Below are 22,205 nucleotides of genomic sequence, written 5' to 3' on the forward strand. Positions count from 1 at the left end.
GGTATGGTTGGCTTTCCTGTCCGCGTCTCCACACTGTTGGCCAATGTTCATTTTGGCATCAATAATGACTCCAAGATCCTTTTCTGCTTCTGCATTGACGAGAAGGGAGTTCCCCAGCCTGTAGGTATGCTGCTGGTTCTTCTTCCCCAGGTGCAGCACCTTGCACTTGTCAGTGTTGAAACCCATCCTGTTCTCATCCGCCCACCCCTGTAACCTGTCTAGGTCCGATTGCAGCCTATTCCTCCCTTCTGGCATGCCCACTTCTCCCCACATCTTAGTGTCATTTGCAAATTTGAACAGGGTGCTTTTTACACCATCATCCAAGTCACTGATGAAGATGTTGAACAGCGCAGGCCCAAGGACTGTGCCCTGGGGGACCCCACTGCCCACATCCCTCCATGTTGAAAATGACCCATCCACCACCACTCTTTGGGTGTGGCCCTCCAGCTAACTAGTGACCCATTTGACTGTGTAGGTGTTGACGGCACAGTCCCCTAGTTTTTTTAAAGAGAATGGGGTGAGAGACAGTGTCGAAGGCCTTCCTAAAGTCCAGAAAGACTACGTCCACTGCTACACCTGTGTCTAAGGATTTTGTGACCTGGTCGTAGAAGGCCACCAGGTTGGTCTGACAGGACCTACCTCTAATGAACCCATGTTGGTTGCCCCTAAGCATAATCTCCCCTGCAGGCCCCTCGCAGACATGTGCCAGGATAACTCTCTCAAAAAGTTTACCTAGGACTGAGGTAAGACTGACTGGCCTATAGTTTCCTGGGTCCTCCTTCCTCCCTTTTTTGAAAATGGGGACCACATTGGCCCTTTTCCAGTCCTCTGGCACCACACCAGAGCACCATGAATGCTCGTAAAGCCATGCCAGGTGTCTCACTATGACCTCTGCTAATTCCCTCAGCATTCTGGGGTGATCATCAGGACCTGCTGATTTAAATATGTCCAGTACCTCCAGAAGTTCCCTGACCAGGTCCTCACTGACCCTAGGCCTGGGTGCGCCTACCCTGGGATCTACGATGATTTGGATGAAAGATTTTGCTTCCCAAGCAACTTGGTTGTGTTCTAAAATTTTTAATCCTGTCAATCAGTGACAGGACTGGGATCTGGGTTTAGCTCAGGTTGCTCAGGATAGCACTACAGGACAAGTTCGGACAGGAAGTGAAGAAAAAGGACTGAAGGGAGAATTCAGGTAGCAGAATATAATTACCCAAATCGGAATTTAGCCAGGACATCAGCGCTAACACATTTATTCTTGTGGAAATGGTCATGGGATTTTTAAAAGCTATTTGGTTTTATCTCTTATGAAAAATATTGTCTACTTTTATTGCTGCATGATTTTTTCTGTAGCTCTGGACAAGAAATATATGGGAAGGAACTTAGGTGTTGGGGAATAGCATATAAAAACCACAAAGATGTGTAATATAAATGTATAAATATAATTAATATAAATATTTGTGAGGGGTGGGATACCTTAAAAATGAGATTAAGTATTTAGTAGGGTATTTTGTTTGCTTACTGATTGCTTATCTATTTCATTTAGAAGGAATAAGAAAGGATGAGCTTTATGTCTTAAAATAGAGCATGTTACATCACAACAGTCTGATTACTAGGAACTGGCTGTCAGGGAACGTGCACCTTCAGTGATGACAAATATCAGCATTGACTATGCATCCAGTTTTGCGCTCGGATACCAAAGGGCATAAATAAGGGCTGTGTACAAGGACACTGAAGGTTCTTGACATGTTCTTGGTTTTAAGGTAGTAGTATATTTAGAAAAAAGGATTTCCAGGGGAACTGACTATTGGGATATCTGGGTTGCACTGTTACCTCAGTCACTAATTTTGTGTGTGAAATTGAGCAATTTATTTAATCCAACTTCAACTTAGTTTGCATTCTGCAGAACAGGTTAATACCCAGGGGTGTTGAGATTTCATTAATATCTGGAAATCCACTTTGAAATCCTGGCATCAATGTGCAAAATAGTATTAGTGGTGGATGATTTATGAACCCACTACTGAGCAGGCATCTCAATTAGAAGCGGTAGTAAAAAGGGGAAAATAATTCTGTGAAATTATTAAGTCAAATTTATTTAACAAGAGATATATAAGAATTTGATACCTGACTATAATAAATGCCCCTGTTATGTCCTCATTATATAAATAACCATGCAATAAACCACACTAAGATTACATTCATAGTCAAATTTGTACAAAAGGATGATGAATATAGTTTGGGATTTCTACCTACTGGAAAAATGACTTCCGGCTTCATTTATCTATGGCTATTGCAAGAGTGATCTATGACAGCTGAAATCCTTTTGCACAGGAAAGTAGCTAATTTACTAGAAGTTCCTTAAGGAGAGATGACCATTAATTGACCAAGTTAATCACTGGAATATTTCAGGATTTTATTCACTTTCCAGATGGTGGAATACTGGGCAATGAAAAAATGAGACATTTTATGCCTTTAGGAAACTGGGAATCATCAGGATTTATTTTATACATTCCCATTCCAGGGTTTAGCCACTCATTAAAAGGTATTAATTGCCCTGTCATTGAGCCAGAGTGTACAGAGCATATGCCCAGAAACCTATTTTTTAGCATGTTCTAGAAGCATCATCTGGATAGGACCTTGCACCTTTTTGTCTGGGAGGGAGGAGAATCCAGGAGAGGTTTTGGTGAGCACAAAGGAGACACTTTAGAGACCTAGGGCTTGATTCACAGGTTGGGGTGTGTAGTACATAGGAGCTGATAGTAAAAGTGAATACTAGGTGGCTTGATTCTTTTTTGTTTCTTTCACTAGTGTAAATCAAGAACTCTGAAATCAATAAACATATACCAGTTTGAGAGCAGAAACAAATCCATTGTTGGTTTTAAGACTGATGCAATTTGAAATTAGAGAGTGAAGTTTAAATTAATCCATGCGCAAAAGGCCCACATTGAGGCATATGCACCAGTTAAATCATGATTAATCTTTGAGTTGACCCCTTTTCATAGAGGACTCCTGAAATTCATTTGGTGCTGTCAGCTACATTTTCTAGAGTCTCTTCTGGCTTTTGGGAAGCATGGTAGTGATGTCCTGATTCCTGACTGAGTTTGACCTGTATGGAGAATGCAGTATAAGGTCAGGGGAAAGGAAAGCAAAAACAATAACAATCATGAAGGGGGGATAAACATTATGCCTTTTTAAAAATATAAATAGATAAGGAGTTAAAAATAGCGTAAATTGTTTAGTTATTTAGGTATGCATATGTCCAGCTGTATCAACTCCTTGACTTTATTATTGTAGAATCTGTCACCCTTTGACCTCTCTTGTTCTTTGTTTGGGACTTTAATTTAAATATATATGAAAAGGAGAAAGCCCTACTTGAGTTTGTAGTTTGTAATATTGACTATTTGTATTGATTTTTCTATACCAGTGCTGATGGCAGAGAGTGATGGAGCCCCTTGGGCTGGAAATGAGTTGTTACTGTTTTCTTTACTATCACTGATCTAGAGTGGAAGTCATTGCTCTACCTTAATTAAGGAGAATAGAATTAATTGTGTACCTCATTTATTTTCCTTAAGGAAATGTAATGATAGTAGGTTTTTATCACATATTACTCATGTAGGACCAATTCAGTTCCTTACCTAAATTTTCTTTTTCCAAACTCAGATATTTTATTACTTGCCTTTTTAGTCTTATGAATAACCCCAACTAAACTCGCTTTGCTTGGCCAATACTTATGAACTGGAATGATTGATAATACAGTATACATTTTTACATTGTTTATAGCATCTGGCATTTGCCTTCTCTTTGCCAGGAGTGTGTCACATTAATGAACAAGTGATGCTTGAAAGGTCAAAGGCAAAATAAACAATTCAATCTTTTGTGATTTACCCTCCTTTAATAAATGTTTTGTTGAACTTTTTTTTTGCTAAATACAGGATTTGCTGTGCTATATGATGTATTATTTATGGCATTCCACTTAATGAGGTGAAATACTGTACTTATTTCTGAACACTGACATTATTTAACCTCCAATAACAGTACTTTCTTCTTACATGCACTCTTCAGTGTTTTTAAAAATATTAGTTAACTGAGCCTTACAATTCAGTTCTATATGCTAGGCATGCTTTGTGTGAACCTCTTTAAAGATGGCAAGAATGCCATGCAGAGTACTCAAGGAATCAGATTCATGCTGAACTACTTGAGGAGGAGCTAGGAGGGTATTAGATCAACTTTGTACCTTTTAGATTCTGGACTGTACCCAGGAATGGAGCACCCAATTGTAATTTAGCTACTGTAGCATGCATCATGGTACTCCTTGACCTAGTGTAATATGGAGGATGTCATCTGGCTAAGTAGCACAGCCATGGAGAGAAGGAAAGCCATCCTAGTGCCACCCAGATGTTATGCACTACCATGTATGCTTTTAGGTCTTCCTGGGTGATTTGCTTTAATTCTTTCTTTTGTTTTCTAGGTTCATGACTTCTGTTACTGTCTACCTCGATGGAATGGGACAGCATGGACTACTGGGCTTTCTTTCATCCACAGATAAGTCTCATGTACATTTGGGTATCTCAGTGTCCTCTCTCCCTTGGAGAGGGTCTGCACTAGGGCTGTGTGAAACAGCACCATTTCATTTCACTTTGAGTTTTGAGGTTCAACAGAACAGCGTTCCGTTTCGAATTTAATTTCAATTCGACACAGCTGTTCCATTTCCCTTTGTCGAAACAGTGAGGCTGTTTCGATGTTTCGCTAGATTGGACTGGGGAAAGGAAGTCAGCCCAGCTGGGCTGACTTCCCATCCCCATCCCCAGATCAGGCTGGGGCTAGTTCCCTTCCCCTGCACTGTTATCGGCTTCCCACAGCATGGCGGCAGGAGACGGGGAAGGCTAGGGCGGTGCTCCTCACTCCTGATGAGGGCACAGCACTGGTTATCCCCTGTCTCTCACCACCTTGCTGCTGGCTGCTTTGATATTTGAAACGTTTCGAAGCTGTTTTGAAGCCCTTCATTTCAATTTGATTTCATTGTTTTGAGCTTGAAATAAGTCAAAACGGTGTCGAATCGAAACAGCCACTGAAATTTCACACAGCCCTAATCTGCACACCCCTCATGAAGTCTGCACACCACTCAGGCCCTTGCCCCCTTGTCATGCAGAGTTAATTGGGCAACTCAGGCTTTATCCCTGTTTCTTCTTTGGGAAGGGTCTCTTGATCTCAGACCCACTTCTCTTTTTTCTCCACTCAAGCTGCGTAAAACAGTAGAAAGGGAAAAAAGCAACTTAAAGCATTGACTTACTCAATCTCAAGGGCTTGGCCGTTTGTCTCAGGCCAGTCCATCTCTGGCAGGGTTCCCTGCCCTGCCGCGCCACTCCTCTTTGTGGAGTTCTTGCAGCTGGGTCTCCTGGCTAAATGGAGCTTTCATAGCTCTGTTGCCAACTCCCTGTCAGCTCTTCAGGTCCCACCAAATGTCCCCGGGCCCAGGACACCACTCCTCACTCTCTGGCTCTTCTACTTCCTCTCTCCTGGGGCTGCTCTAGTTATATGGAGTGGCTGCTCTGAAACCATGGCTCCTGTGGCACTTCCCACCTACCTTTTCCCAACATCTCACCTCCAGTCATGGGATGTCTGGTGTCTTTCCTTTCTATTTCACAAATCTGTAAAAATAATAATAATGCTAGAAAGCATGCACAACCACCCTAATTTTTTGGTGAAACTCTTTTGAAATATTTTTTTTATCTAGTCTTACCAGACACATTCTATTCCTTGTGGGTTCTTTTTATAGTTGGATTGTTTGATCCCTATTTTTTTTTTCCAGTGTAAGTTGGAAGTTTTCTTTTTGGGATACATTTAGTATTCAGAGTGGTTGGGAGAAGGAAGTGAAACTTAATCATGTGTCTTCAGGTCTCATTATGGATAAAAGTCTGTGACAATAGATAATAGAACTGGTTGGACAAAGTTCAACAGAACCATATACAAATGCAGTAAAATATGCAGTTCCACTGTAATCAAAATGCTTCCAGAAACTGAGCTGATTTCATCAAAATTTCACTCATGAGACAAAGCAACAGCAACAACATCAAACTCTAGCAATGTTGAATGTCCCAGTTTGAGGATTTTCAAGTGAGATATTCCATCTTTAATTTTGAGATATTTTCATTTAAAAACATTAAAGTATGGTATTGCATAATATGATACAAACAAACCACAATTGAAAGGAGATATTTAGTTTTGTCCAGGCAAAACTTAACCCTAATCCTAACCTAAATTTTTTCAGAGTTTTCCTTTACAGAATGTTTCAATTTTGTACCATCTTTGCTGTGATTTAGACTGAAGCCAAATCTCAACATCTTTATGACCCAGAACTCCTTCATGGTTCTTCTGGAGAAAGCTGTCCTAATAAATCTTTTGTAATCTCACCATGTCACTTTGGAAGTTTATATCAGCTACATTCCTACTGGCTTCTGACCAATGTTTATGATTTTCCATGAATGAACAAACCTTCATTTACTATGCATTTTGTTGCTTTAAACTACTAAAATTAATAGTATTTTAAAAATCTCCCAGGAAGCTGTTCATTCCCTAACAACACTCTTACTGCCAGGAAGATGGTCTTAACAAAGTAATTAGAATACAGATGAGACTGACTCATTTGATATTTTTTTATTTCTTATACTTGAGCAATAACATTTATTTTTACTTAAGATAGACTCCTGCTTATCACCTTGAGCATTAAGCTCTAAGCAATGCACTAAGCAAAGTTGTCTTCTTTGTCCAGTGCCATGCAGACAAAGGCTTCAGTCTGACTGAACTGGAACAAAGCTAGTTGTTTATATTAAATTGTTAGTCACTTAATTTGCTGAAGTGCTAGATATTAGGACCCAACTATTTTATAGTATTGGGAAGCTGAAAGCTTACTTTTATTTCTGAAGGACACATTTGAGTTTTAGAAAATGTGTCAAACTATTTGGAAATAATTTCAGTATTTGTCTACCTATCATTTTTTATGACTTTGTAAGTGCAACAAAATGGTTTATACATTGTTGTTATGCAGGTGTAGAACAAAGATGTCAAAAAATGAAAATAGATTGAAGGCTTTAGTCACTCAGTGGACTGATCAAAAGCAGTTGTTTAATGGAAATGATACTCTAACAATGAATTTCACTCAAACTTGGCTTGGAGATATTTGGATGTTCTTTCTTAATGGTAGAATCTTGCAGAGGATTTACTGGTCTATTGTTGGAATGGAAACAGCAGGAGTCAAATACTATTGCAACGACCCCCAACCCAGCATCATTAAGAGGTCATTTAAAGGAGGAATTGAGCAACTTTGGTATTGTCTCACAGGCAAAGGAAATTTTAATACGTGGTGAGTAGGAATGGATATTCTTTTGTCCCTATCTAAAACATCACCAACTTTCCTAATATAAAACATCTTAGGTAACACATTTTAATTATAGGTTTTAAATTACTACATGAGGTCTGTATTTATTTCAGAACTAACTTGAGCTATGTACACTCAACCTTCTCTTCCCTTGCTAGTGTAGCATGAGTGAGAACAGTCATGCTGTAATCTAACGTGACTTTGTCCATGTTTGCTCTATATGCATTCAGTAAATATTAAGTTTTACGGGCTGTTTTTGATTCTTCATACAGCAGTAAGGTCAAAGCTCAATCACTCTATTAATTCTTTACCAATGAATTGTGGGAGAACTTGCAAGTCTTTTCTGAGAGCATAGGAAGAATTGCAAGAAGGGATTGGAGAATTAGTAGTGTATTTGGTAGCTGTGTTGGTCTGAGACAAGAAGTCGTACAAAAAAATAGAACTCTTGGTTCCAAAATGATACCTTTTATTAGACCAACTGGGAAATTGCAAGAAAATTGTCCTTTTCTGCAAGCTTTCAGGATCAAAGTCCCTTCATCAGGTTCTGGGAAAAGTATAGATGGTACAAGATGGTAAAAAGTCCCCCTAGGTAGTTAATAAACTTCATTTTTGCACAGAGGGAGCTGAAGAAGGAAGGCTGTTTCCATCTGGGTCCATGAGAGTGTCTTTGTGAGCTGTGCTGAGTAGCTCTTTGATGTGTAGATCAGGTAGGATTCCTTCCCTGGTGGGACCAACATGCCTACCAAGTACACTCCTGAAACATGGAAGATACAAAATTTTAGCCGATTTTGGATTTCAAACTTCATTGCAGAACAACAAGAAAGATTTTTTTTTTTTTGCCTGCCATCTGACAGGGAAGAAATATATAATATTATATTTTTAAAATGTATTATCTTGAAGAATTGGATGTAAACATTTTTGGTATTATTATACTGTAAAATATGCTAGCTTTATTAGAAATATGTTGCGATCAATTCATAACAATTGCATTATTTTATTCTTGGTTTTACAGGGTTAAAAGACAGGTATTTAATTGCTTAGATATCTCTTTTAGAGCTGGCCAGGAATTTATTTTCTTATATCAGGATTTATTTTATTTTATTGCGCCGGGGGGGGGGGGGGGGGGGTTGGAATTGAGGCTGGAAAAAAAACCCAAACCAGGAAGAAAGGTTTAAGCCTTTCAGTAAGTGAAACCTGAAAAAAGTTGTTTTCTGTCAATAAAATGTTTCATTTTGCCATTTAAAAAATACTGTTTTGTTTGGGGCTCTTTTATCACTAATTTGCAGTAATTTAGTTTTTTCCTTGGTATTATAGTTTGCTTATCAAAATACAAAGTTGTTTCATGCCAAAAAAAGGCTTTTTGTTTCCAATATGCAGAAACAGGATGTTTTGATTATTTTGAAAAAAATATTCAGCCTGAGAAATCTGTCAAAACCAGACTTTCCAGTTTTAGTTTTGATGAATCAGCATTCCTAAACTGCTCTACCTTCTGTATGCTAACTTTTTGCTGTGTATATCAAATCCAAAGGCTTTGCTGACTTGGTTATTTTACGTCATTTTAAATGCATTTCATAATTCCTAGGAATGGTGTTAGTGTTAAAATTTAATTAAAATAACCACTCACTGTAGGCATTCTAATTATAAATTGACATTGGATATTGTTTAAGAATGCATGTTCTTTAAGTTACTTTACTTCAATGTCATTATGTGACTGTTGGCCACTAACCACCATATATTTCCTACCTGTTTTCTGGCCTCATTCCATGTTTCCCTGTAGATAAAAAGATCAGTATCTATCATAGGTCCTCTTAAAATCAGTTTGTAATATGAGATGAGCACAACAGAGAAAACATGTAAAGGAAAACATGCTGAATATTTAACTCCATCATTTCACTTTGTTAGATCTGGTAGAGGTTGACTTATAAAAGAAATGTAAATATTTTTTTTTTGCATTTGGGAATCTTTAGTATAAGTTAGAAGTTAAATGAGTTAGCAGGCCAAATTAATGCATCTCTGGTGCATCTTCATGAAAGGAGTAAAGTTACACCAGGAATATTTTTGGCTCAGTGACCACTGAGGTGATAGGTGTCAACAACTCCCAATTAAGTGGGAGATAATAGTAATCTGGTGTCAGGGCTTCAGAGGAATGCTCAGAACCTCAGAGGCATGCTCAGTTTCTTAGAGAATCACGTCCAAGGCATTCCTCATCTCTTAAGTAACGAATGTTACAAAAATTAATATTCCATAACATAATGGGCTATCGTAATAATGATCAATTATACACTTTTCTTTAACAGACAGTCCTCATAAAAGATTGTCATATGCTGCTGAAGAAGGTAATGTGGAAGGAGGGAGAAATATATAGTGAAAATAATACATAACATATTTTGTGCTCTTCTATATAGTTATACAACTATTTTGATGGGGAATGAATCCCTTATGAAGCTTTCCCCCCCAGGATCACTTAACATGAAGGTTAAAAGAAATATAGGTCTTTGCTGAAAAAAATGGCAAAAGGTTAAAAATAAAACCCCTAACATTCCCTGTTTTCAACAGTATAAACATTTAGGAAACTGAAGACTTCAGAGGAACGTTGAAACCAATGAAAAGGAATGCAGAGGAACTGCATATCAGCATGTTTCTATAGACACCACTTGGAAACAAGAGAAAGGAGGGGGGAAGGAAAGAGAATCAATTCTTGGCTTTTAATTATTGAGCAAAACTGCCAGACTGTCAGAAAACCTCAATACTCCTTCATCCGCATACAGAAGCTCCTCATTAAGCTATCTTCTTTAGTGTCATGAGCCACACATACCTTGGAGGCAGAACACAGAAAATTTCCTGCTGATCACTGAATTTTACTGCACAGTTGCTGAAAATTATATTAATTAAAACAGCAATATTGAACATCTGAATTCATTTAAACTTTATTGATACTTTTTTTTTTAAACCTACTGTCTTAGGATGGCGTTGTCATATAGTCCAATGAGATTTTTTTTCTTTTTTCTATTTTTTTTAAATTTAGAGTGCAATAAAAAAATATTCACTCTTGGTCTAACTGATCTTTCAATGAGTCCCATTAACTGCATTAGGGACTTAATTAGGACAATTCCAAGAGCTTTTAGAGATTTCACTTTTGCCATGTTCCTGCTGTAGTTCTCCGATTTTGTGAGAGTGAAGAACTACAAATACCACGCGTGGACTGTGGAGAAAGACAAGAGTTGCATGTTCAGGAAGATTTATTACAAATGTTGAATGTTTCAGCCATCAACAAGAGCAGTCTGTCTGTACTTTTGCTAATAATCTAACTTGGGTGGGGCAATGGGGCACTAGTGCTGGTTGCCAATTTAGAGGGGCAACTAGCAGTACCCCACAATGCTCAGTTGTTTGCAGTCCCCCACTTCTGACGCTCCAAAGAATCTCTGCCCAGGGTGCCAAAACTGCTAGTTACACCTCTGACTTCAGCAATTAACATTCATGTGGTAGGAAAGGCAACACACTTCTATTATATAAGCTACTACAGCCAAGTGAAGCCAATTGGGTTGGTCACCTATTTTTTGAATGTCTAATGTTTTTTTGCAGACAGAAGTTTTTCTAAAGAGTCATTATGGAGTGGAAACAAAGCAGTGTCTTGGAGAGAGACTTTTTTTTTTAGTTCAAGCAATCATTATAGATATGTTATTACAAAAAATTAAACATTGCATTTCCAGGAGTAGGATGTTCATGAATGAAATCAAATACAATATTTTTATTGGGTTTTTTTTTGTCTCTTTAGATTGGTTTGGAGTAAAGGAACGAAGTCTAAGTATTCTCCATCAATTAATTTCAAGTAGATGTGCTCAGTGTCAGATTGAGCACAAAACAGAAAAAAATATATTGGTAAGCTGAAGTGATGGCTTAAAATATTTTTTGTGAGCTTTCAAAATGTAGGAGGTTGCTTTAACTGAGAAATTGATTTAGGTGCCAAGGAAAAAAGAGGCACAAAAAAGAGGAACAGATGAGTGAAATGTTTAAGAAAAGAAACAAACCATGGTAATTTAGAGGATGTATGGCTTAATGAGATTCTACTAGACATTCTTGCTTGAAAATATTCTGGCATGCAAAGAGCCAGAGAAAAGAATTTTTTGGTTGAAAACAAAAATTATTTATTTATATATTTATAGAAAAGAATCTTAGAAAAGAGAGGTAAAGAAAAATCACTTTGTAATAATTTAGGCTTCAAATTTTAGAGAGTATATGTCAGGAGCTGACACTAGAAATGTCCATTGATATTCAAGATGGCAAAATGTATATTAAGATTGTTGATTACAGGTTCACAATTTTCTAGCACTCAGTTCTTCACCTCTTTAATTCTAAAGAGGTAGTGTGATTTGTATTTGTTTATTTAGCATATGCAGTTTTGGCATATTGTTTCAGCCATCTTATAATGATTTCATTGCCAGTGTCAAGAGCTTGAAGGCCACCAGGGAGCATTGTGAATGGACACAAGTCAACAATATGGGACATAGTTTCATAGTTGTTAGGGTTAGAAGGCACCTCAATAGATCATCAAGTCAAACCCCTGCCTTGGGCAGGAAAGAGTGCTGGGGTCATATGACCCCAGCCAGGTGCTTATCTAGTCTCCTCTTAAAGACCCCCAACATAGGGGAGAGCACCACCTCCCTTGGAAGCCCATTCCAGATTCTGGCAAGCCATTTTCAGTGCAGATGGTTAAGGCTAGAACTTGATTGCAAGTGCTCTAGCCATGTGGGATCCTGCTTGGTCTGGGCTTAGAGCAATCCATTACTGGAGAAATTTGTTCCAGAACTACTCTCTCAAGTGGCTTGTAGCAGATATTCAGGAGGAAGATTGGTCAGTAACTTGCTGCTGATAGTGGGTCTTTGCCAGGCTTTGGTAGGCCAATGATTTTTGCTCAGTGCCATGCTGATGGAATTCATCCTTCATGGATTATACGATTGATGAAGAGTAGAAGCCAATTATGAGCTCATAGCCAGTTGCAGTACCAGATTTTAATTTTCATAGCACAGAGTTGCATTGTTGAGTTGAACTGGTGAAAAGGTGCATGCAAGATCTTGGTTCTGAACATTTCAATGCAAATGCTTTGCTCCCACCTTTTCTTGGAGGTAGCATGGTTAAGTGAACTTTTAAACATGTGTTAGTTGGTTTTTCTAAGTATTTAATTATCAGTAATTATTAATTATCATAATTCTGTGCTGATAAAAAAATCCTTTGAAATTTTCAGTGGTTTAATTTAAAAAAAATGTCTAAATGCTTACTGAAAAATTTAAAAGGGGAAAAAAAGTAAATGATTTATTATATAATTTTGTCATTTGTAATTGGATGTAATATTAGGGCCAGCTAAAAGTCCATGTAGAACATTGTATATTACTACTATCAGTGGTTAGAGACTATGAAGATGAGTGTTCAAGAAAAAGTAGGAGATAGAAAAATACCTTGTAAGTTGTACAGAATTTTTTTTTTGCAATAATAAAAATAGTGAAAATGGGTACTAGTCAACTGACAATATTGTGCCATTTATAACATTATGGATCGGTACAGTCAAAAAGCCTGAGGTTGAATCAAGTCTCTCCTGAATTCAGTCAAACCTGAATTGAATTAATGTGAGTCTTCTTGGGTTAGCCTAAACTGCAAAGATTGAAACAATAAGCAAGTGAACAGACATTCACTTTTGCTCTTGGAAATGTAGCCACATGCCTGCAGTGGCCCAGGCCAGAAGCCGGGGGCACTTTAGCATGCCTCCCTGCTTGGCTGGAGCAGACAGTTTGGGCCAAAGCTAGCTCACCCATCCTGTGAGAAGGGCTTGCTGGGGAGGAGCAAAGCATCCTGGGATGCTGGGGGACTGAGTGAACTTGAATCTGGAGGGGATCTGGGACAGAAGTTCAATAAACTGATTTAACATAAATCAGTTAAATTTAATACTACATCCATCCAGGTTTATCTTAAACCAGTTTCAGCTATTTTGAAAATGGCTTATGTGCACTGAATTTCTGGGCTAGTGGGAGAAATTACACGTAAACCAGTACAAATGATCAGAAACCAGGTCAGATCTGTAACACAGAGGTTCAGTCTAAAATTCAATTTCTGATAAAAAAGAGAGAGAGAGAGAGAGCACGTATGAGAGAAAGGAAAAGTCAGAGTAATAGCCAGTATTCTGCTAATCAAGCCATTCAAATCCCAGCTTTAGATGAGCAGATGAGAAACTTGAATCTCATCCTAGCACAATCCTTATTAATCTGGCTACTATGGTGTAAATCTGTTTTCTTGGTAAATAAATAAAATTGAATTCCATTTCTGAGGAAAGGGAGGAAGGAGAGCACCAGAGTACAGACCCTGGACTTCAGAAAATAAGATTTCAACTCACTTAAGGAACTGATGGGCAGGACCCACTGGGAAGCCACTCTGGGAGGAAAAGGAGTCCAGGCAGTGGTGGCCTTAGGGTTGCTGGCGCCCTGGGCAGGAGAGTCATGTGGGGCCCCTTAGAGATAAGCACTCAGGTAAATAACCCAACCACAGGTGTATTGTGGTTCTTTTAATATTCTTTGGGAGAATTAGATAAATAATCAAGTGTTAAAATGCAAATAGAGCCACTTTCTTGCAAAAACTTCACCCTCCCCAAAAATTGAGCCCCCTAAAGTGTGGGGCCCAAGGTGATCACTCAGTTTGCCCTCCCCTATGGTCACTGCTGGTCCAGGACAGCTGGATGTACTTTAAAGAAGCCTTACTGAGAAGGAGCAAACAATCCCAATGCGGAGGGAGAATAGCACATATGGCAGGTGACCAGCTTGGCTTATCAGAGAACTGTTTGATGAGCTAAAACACAAAAAGGAAGATAACAAAAAGGAAGAAGTGGAAATTTGGATAGATGACTAGGCTTTTGATACAGTCTCCCACAACATTCTCACAAGCAAGCTAAGGAAGTATGGGTTGGATGAATGGATTATAAGGTGGATACAAAACTGGCTGGATCATCAGGGTCAGAGGGTAGTAGTCAATGGCTTGAGGTCTCCTTGGCAGCCAGTATCAAAGGGAGTGTCTGTCATGGTGCAGGGTCCCCAGGGATAGCTGTGATGCCCCTAGGGCTCCATGACTGTGTCAGTTCTGCCCTGCGGGCACCTCCTTTTCTTTCCTGCCATGTCTTCTTGGTATAACTAATAAATGAGGAGGCTGCCCACGAGTGTCTGTTCAGTCACAGTCCTGATGGACCCCACTGGACCCTGTGGGTTCTTGGGCCCCTTATTGGGTTCCGCTCTGAGTAGATGCCTCATGGGACACCTTAGGCCTTACAGGCTAGATGTGCGGCTTCAAAACCTCCCCTTTACCACTTCCCATGCCACACAGGTGGTATTTAAACTTTGTCCCTTTTGATAAGGCCTCAGTCTAGCTCTGCCTCCTGTCATCACTGGGCCCTTGGCCCCTGTAGCTGTGCCATCTCCAGTGCTGGGTTCTCTGCAATCCTGTCTCCACTATGTCCTACTAGCGCCAGGGCTCTACATGGTTGTGTGCCCCAGTGAGGCCTCCTCCTTCCCAATTAGCCTCATCCTGGTTCCCCGGTTTAAATAACAATGTAAATAAAAGCCCCTGGGCAACCGCATAACAGTAACAATGACACTGGAGGCCACACTCTGCCCCTTTACGAAGGCAAGCTTTTCCCTGAGGAATGTGTGCCTCCTAGCCCCAGGTACTTTAGGAGCTCCTAGAGCCCATCAATCTTACCAGTAGCAGAACAGGCAACCCAGCATCTCCAAGTAGCTTTTCCCGTAAGAGCTCCTTCCCCCTGGCTGCTGCCAGAGAGCTAACCCCTGCCAGCCCTGGGGCTTATATGTACCCAGGGCCCTGTCTCCTTCCGGTCAGCTGACCGGGTATAGGTGCCAGCTAGTTCCCTCATTAGCCTGCTGACCAGACAGCCTGCAGCTGTGGAGCACTGCCTTGCTCTCAAAGCTCTCTAGTTTGGCTGCTTCTGCTCTTAAAGGAGCAGGCACACCTTAGTGCCCCTGGAACAGTGCCCCAGGGGTTGGTCCTGGTGAAGAGATGAAAATATCTTAATAAACTTATTCAAATCTCTTCACTAATTTGAATTTGGAATAAGAAATTTGCAAGAATGAGGGTTGTTAATCCTGAAAACCCCAAATCAAACAATTGCAGTATTGTGGACTTGTGGAGCTTTACCACTAGGTATTGGTTTGCTTCCCAACCCCACCTAGTGTCTGCAAATTACATATACACAACAGGCTCAGGTTAGTTTCAAACAACAGGACTATATTATGATAAAATAGTTAAATGCAGAACAGGCAACAAGACTGTAATAGATAACAAATGTATAAACAAGAACAGGCAATATAATACAAGGGTGTGTGAGAAGCAGCAAATAGAGAGCAAAAGCAGCTCACACCACACAGTGACAGACTGCTGTGTACTTCACAGAGGCTGACTGTCCACTGGAGCCCTTGTTCCCCCTCCCTTATGGAGCTGTGCATGCTGTTCCTCTCAGGGCACAGAGCACTCCATGCAACAAGGGGTGGGGGATACGTTACCCTCTAGCGATGATTGCTTCTGGATGGTTACCTGGGCTGAAGTCCAAATGACTACCAGTGCACTCTCCTCAGAGCTGCACTCAGACAGTGAGGGCACAAATCACTTTACGCTAACAAGCAACAACCAACACTCACCAAATACTGCTCACGTTTCTTGCACTTTCACTCTGCCTCAGTCATGCGCCTCCACAAATTACATGCTATTTCACAGGTGTGTGCTCCTTTTATTCTTACTGGTCACCCACTTCTGCCAGTCACCCAGTTGACCAATCATCCAGGAATAAAGCACTGTCACTCAAATATCAATCATAACACTACCCAAACTGATTATGATTTACCTGAGAAGGTGAGAGATTCACCTTCACAACAATTCATGCCACTGCTCAGTCCTACACTGATCAGATAGGTCATGACCAGGGATCCTGGTTTTCTATGATTTAAAAAAATCCCCAATTTTCAGTAAAAAAAATATAATCCCTAATCCACATTTTTCCTCCTCCCCTCCCCCCCCCATTGCAGCATTCATGAGCTGTGCCTGATACCTGTGCCTGAGGTATGTAGAAAAAACATTTAGAGTTGTGTCTATGGCCAAATCGCTGATCCTCCAAATCAGCATCAAATCTTCAGATTCAGATTTGGCCAAATCGAATTGGGACAGTGATCCGAATCAACGAATCAAATCACTGTCCCTGATTCAGGCCAAATCTGAATCAAATATGACCTGTTTCAGACACCCCTACCTCCTGAGGTCCCTTCCAGCCCTAATTTTCTTTGATTCTATGGAAGACAGAAATAAATTTGTAAATACTAAAAAAATTCACATAGCAAAATAGTTGTTTTCCCTTTTTACAATGAAATTTAACCATCAGAAATTATTCCTCAGTACGGGTGAATCTTGTTGGCTGTGTCTACGTAGAACTGCTTCTTATCATCTTTCATAGTTGAATTATCACTGTTATACACCACAGGTTATAGGAATTGGAGAGAGACATATGCCTACTGGATAGGATGCTACAGGGTACAGTCATTGATCTAACTTACTGAGGTCCTCAGATACATCAACAGTGATGTTTTTAGATAATATATTTTAATTTATGTTTATCAGGATCTATGGGTGGATATTATCACTCATATACATTTCTTCAAGGATTTTGGTATAATAAATATTTCTATATGCATCAGTATTCCCTGTCTGAGTTAAGGACTAAAAACAACAATAATTTTTGGACCCAAAATGTATTTATTCAGACATTTCTGTGGGATTAGTACTATTTTGGTCTTCTGACCAGGTAAGACCATCCTCTAAGGCTCAATGAAGATTGATTTCTGGTATCCCCAAGCTGTCAGCTATAAAACATTTTTAAATGGTATTTTCCTGATTTATATACATCATGAACTGAGGCCTAATTTGTATTCAAGAATGAATATGAAATGTCCCTTGGTATTTGTTTCTGTGAATATTCAAAAGCATTCCTATGAATTTATAATTGGAGACCAAATAATATACACAGTAAGTGTTATTTGAAAATGAATCCAGGGAACAGAAGAGAATGCTTTCTAGTCATGCATGAAACATTGGACTTAGATCCCTGTTTTCATCTTGGTTTTGTGACTGGCTTGCAAGATCCAATGACTTGTATTTGGGAAACTCATTGCATCTTTCCATGTACAATATTCTGCCCCTGGTTATACCGTGTAAGGTTTTGTTTAACTTGGGTATTTGTCCTGAGTACAGATATTATTACGGAGCAACTGTTATAGCAGCTTCAGTGATGATCTCTAATGCAAAGACCCAAAGCTATTGCAAGCTGCTGATTTGCACAGGAGATACTGTAGCTTATATCAGTGTTACCTGTCTAACACTGTGGTTTGTATTGATGTAGATACCCAGGGGGCTTAAGTCTCAATGTATACAAGGCTACACTCAGCAGTCACTCACAATTTACCCCAATATATCAGAGAATAGATTTTAGTTTGGTACCTCAGTAAGTTCCATCTTGTTCTTATGCATCAGGTCAATTTTATATAAACTAATCAGTGAAAAGGGTTTGAACAATGCTTCGAAGATTTAAGCTGCTACTAAGCTTACTAAGCTTCCAGACCCAAAGGGCATCTATACACATGCCCGATGCCTGCTCCATTGCATTCTAATTAGAACACATTGAGCAGACTCAATTAACCAAGTCTGTTGGAGTCTGTTAATTGAGTCTGCATTCCAGCAGCCTCAGCATAATGTGTATTTAGTATCCCTGCATTTCAAAATGGCAGTGGGGATGCCAACTAAAGCTCGTTGCATGAGGTTTAGTGAAAACTCCCCTGCTGTCACTTTGAAGTACAGGATGCTGAATGCATGAGATACTGCACACATTTTAATTAGAACAGCTCCAGAGAGATGATTTAATTAACACCCCTCCCACACCTTGGAGCACATGTAAAGACACCCAAAGTGCACATACAGGGTACCATGAACTTTTCCCTTCACTTGTAAGAGTTTACTGAAGGGAAAGCAGAAGCAGTTTGCGTAAACTCCATAAAGTTTTGAACCAAACCTGGAAGTCATAGAATCATAGGACATCTTGACATTTTCTTGGGGGGGGAGGGAGGGAGGGAGAGAGGGCTGCTTAATCAAGTCTGCTTCAATGTACTGCAATTACAGAGTGTCAGCACAGGTATTTTGCATGTCTACAGGAACCTACAGAAGTGCTCTAAGTCCATGTGAGCTAATGAACTTTTTTTCTTTATTTTCATTTCCGTACATTCAAGTAAATACTTCAAGCACAAAGACAGGACAGGAGTGCTTACTTGGGGCATGGCAGGAGGTATGGTTTTGTGGACTGTGCATTATATCCCATCACACCTTTACCTGCATGTGTAGAGGGACCCTTATTAAAATGTGTAAGATGAAAGTATTGATGTGCAAACTTATATCCAATTAGTAGATAATGATTGTTAGTGTGATGTAATAGAAATCAATTGTTTTTGAGTGTCTATGGAAATATTATAGATGACTATGAAAAAAATCTACCCCTTTATTTACCCTAGGTTGGTACACTATAGGAATTTCTTGCCATACCATCACTCTTAAGAAGTAACAATGTTGTCATTATACAAGGAAGAGCTCAGCAAAATGAAAGGTCAGGAACTTCGGACTTCTTATTTCATCTTCATTTTAATGGTTTTTCCTCTGACAGGAAAGATGTATATTGGCTACCTGTCTTATATTGCTCTTTGATATGTTATTAGAGGGCTGTGCCTTTCAGAAAACAATTTAGCAAGCTGATTGAGGAGCTGGCAGCTGGTGCCACATACCAGCCATAAGTCAGACAACACAGTAAATTTGTAACTCTATGTTGCTGTATTTCCTTTCACTACTTCATGTCATTTTGGATCATAATTTGGCAAGGGAGATAAAAATGTTGAAATATAACATGGAAAAAGGTATCTGGCTTAACATACCTGACCTATTTTATCTAGATCCTACATTTCTCTTTCCCTCTTTTACTTCCAGATTTATTTTTTTCTTACTATGAAAAATAAAAAAACCCTGCACACACATTGACCATAGTTATTATTTTTGCCTTTAGCATCTTTTTGGAAGCTTGTTTTTTCTTCTCAAGACATAATTGTATGATCAAGAAACCCAAGACGGTTTCTTGGTCATAATATAACAGGGATAATTTAGTTCTTGGATACATTTAAGAATCTGAAAGTGCTTTAAATATGTTACTTATTTAAGTTGCACAATCCTTATGCAACATGCAAATATATACCGTATTTGTTCACATACCATACATGTCTTTATTCCAAAAATTAGCCCTCCAAAATTGGGATGGATGTCTTGAACAGGGATGCTGATTTCTGTGCCAGAATAGAAGCATGGGGACACTGTAAAGGCTACTGAGGGCTCTGTTTCTCTCCTTTCTGTCTGGCCAGCATTCAGGAGGAAAGTCCAGTGGCAATCATCTCATAGCTGCTGACAAATTGGCAGCAGCTCTTGCCAGAGCAGCAGAGGCATAACAATGCAGCCAGGTGCCCGGGCCAGCTCAAACATACGGGGCAGTGCCAACTTCCAGGTGCCACTGTGCCATCAGTACAATCTTGCCCCACCTCCAAGTCAGTGACCAGGGTGCCTTATGCTAGTTATGCTATTGCTGAGCAGACAAAAGCTTCTTCCAATTCAACAGAGGCTGAGACAGGGTTAATACTGTAATTTTTGTCTGAAGCACTCAGTGAGATGGCTGAGGGTAAGTGAGCTTCTGCATGTGATCAGCTTTGAGGCATGACTATGGGAATATCCTTTTTTCTTCATTCTGCCTTCTCAAAACCAGGGGCACGGTTTATTTTCATTCATGTGATATATAAGAAAATATGGTTAAAATTTTTATATGCTTTCAGAGGCACAGGAGGGCTAAGTGATTTGCCCAAAGTCACCTTTATAAAAGTGGTCACAGTAATACCTAAAAGCTCAATAGCAAGAAAATAATCTCATGATTTTTATAGGGCATAATTTGTTAATTTTGGGGAAGTCTAACTCTAAGGCCAGTTCTATACATAATTACTGAAAAAGTACAAGTATTTCAGTTTTAGGGAGGTGATTTTTTTCAAAAGACCAAAATACTTGTATGGGTATAACCCCTAACATGGATGCAGTTATGCTGATATCAAGTTATGTTATTCAGCAGAAACTATTCCATTTTCTTATGTCAAAGTATTTTTACTTTTACAGTGATATATTTACAGCCACACTAAGGGGGTTGTACTACTTTACCTACACCAGTGCAATTAAAATGGTACAATTCTTCATGGTAGCCAGGCATTTAAAAATAGTACCAATAGAATTGGTACCACATACCTCTCCATTTAAGTTCCAGGTTTTAACAAGTTTAGTTTCATTATTCCTGTGGAACAAAGAGTTTTACCATGCATAATGTGTTAGGTAGATAGGAAGGCCCATCTGAAACAACCAAGGGTTAAGGCACACTAGTTTCTTAACCAAAGGCACACAAAAATGCCAGAAGTTACTAGTATTGCATCTGACTATCTTTGACTCCCCAGCCAGAATGCCCAGATACCCTATTTCCAGCTGGGTCTGCTAGGGGTGACCTTTGGCATGAGTCCAGAACAAGACTTGTATACATGCCTCCAGAGCCATAGCAAAACCCCTTAACCACTCTGCCAGTAAGCCCCTCGTATCTGGGTGATAACTAGAAAATGCTTCAGATTAGTATTGTATCATATGTGTGGTCCTGCATCTGCTAATGCAAGTAAATATTCTTTGTCCTTTTTCCTATTACTTTGAGTTGGGCCAGTGCTTTTAGTGATTTCTTTCTACACTAAACCTGCAAATCCTTTTCCTGATCAGTGTGCTGTATAATTGTCCCATTTAACATACTTTCCCTGGCTTAGTTCCTCGCTTCCAGACTAATTATTTTGCAATTGTCTGTGTTGAACTGCTTTTGCCATCTGTTGAAGCAATCACTTAAATGATTCAAATCCCTTTAAATCTGCTTTCATTGTTCCTTATTATTTGTTCTGCCTCAGATTTCAGTATCATTGGCAAACTTTGAGACTTTGCTTGTACTATCAGTGTTTGTATTCTTTACCTGAAGTCTATTGTGAAGGAGATACTGGAAAGTCAAAATGAAGTTTACTTTTGGTGTTTTATGCTTGCATATAAATATTAAAGTTGCCACATTTTCACTGAAAATGATTGATCAGATAATTGCAATGGATGATACTTACACAAATTAACTTTGAAACTAGCCAATGAGACAAAGTAAGTTCATCCAATTAAAGTTTTCCTTGTATTGGATTCCTAGAGAATTAAGCTTCAGTGGGTGCATCTACATATGTGCTTTAATGAACAGTAGCTTATTTTATTGTGCAAAAAGCATCATGTAAAGATCTGTGCAATTATGCTAATGCACAGTAAAATAGGCTATTGTGCATTAAGCATCACTTAAAAACTGTGCACATTTGTTACTGCACATTAAGGCAGCCTAATGTGTGTTTCATTAGTACCTCACACTGGAGGGACTAAATTTAATGCACATTAGAAAAAGCACCTTAATGCACATGTAGACGCACCCAGTATTTTTCAACTAGGTGCTCCCTTTTCCCATTAATTTTGACCTTACTTGTGCAATTTCTTTTTTAATTATGTGGCTCTATTCACCTCAGTGAGAGAGTCATTTTAAAATGTAGCTTGGACAATAAACTTTAGGAGGATGGAAACTGTGAAGGAAGAAGCTTAAATATGACTTGATAAGAGAGCTATC

General features: G+C 39.2%; 2 long non-coding RNA genes across 2 annotated transcripts; both read right to left on the reverse strand.

The window, feature by feature from the left end:
• Nucleotides 1–2,119: 2,119 nt before the first annotated feature.
• Nucleotides 2,120–5,859, reverse strand: LOC109280881 (uncharacterized). The gene is made up of 3 exons (XR_002087338.2): nucleotides 5,741–5,859; nucleotides 5,585–5,648; nucleotides 2,120–3,106 (listed from the first exon to the last, which is right to left on the reverse strand). It is a non-coding gene; the product is annotated as an uncharacterized LOC109280881 (long non-coding RNA).
• Nucleotides 5,860–7,818: 1,959 nt separating this feature from the next.
• LOC132252486 (uncharacterized) lies at nucleotides 7,819–15,323 on the reverse strand. Its single transcript, XR_009464393.1, has 2 exons — nucleotides 15,110–15,323; nucleotides 7,819–8,129 (listed from the first exon to the last, which is right to left on the reverse strand). It is a non-coding gene; the product is annotated as an uncharacterized LOC132252486 (long non-coding RNA).
• Nucleotides 15,324–22,205: the final 6,882 nt, after the last annotated feature.

The sequence above is a fragment of the Alligator mississippiensis genome, chromosome 9 (genome assembly GCF_030867095.1).
Source record: "Alligator mississippiensis isolate rAllMis1 chromosome 9, rAllMis1, whole genome shotgun sequence".
In the NCBI taxonomy this organism is placed as follows: Eukaryota; Metazoa; Chordata; order Crocodylia; family Alligatoridae; genus Alligator; species Alligator mississippiensis.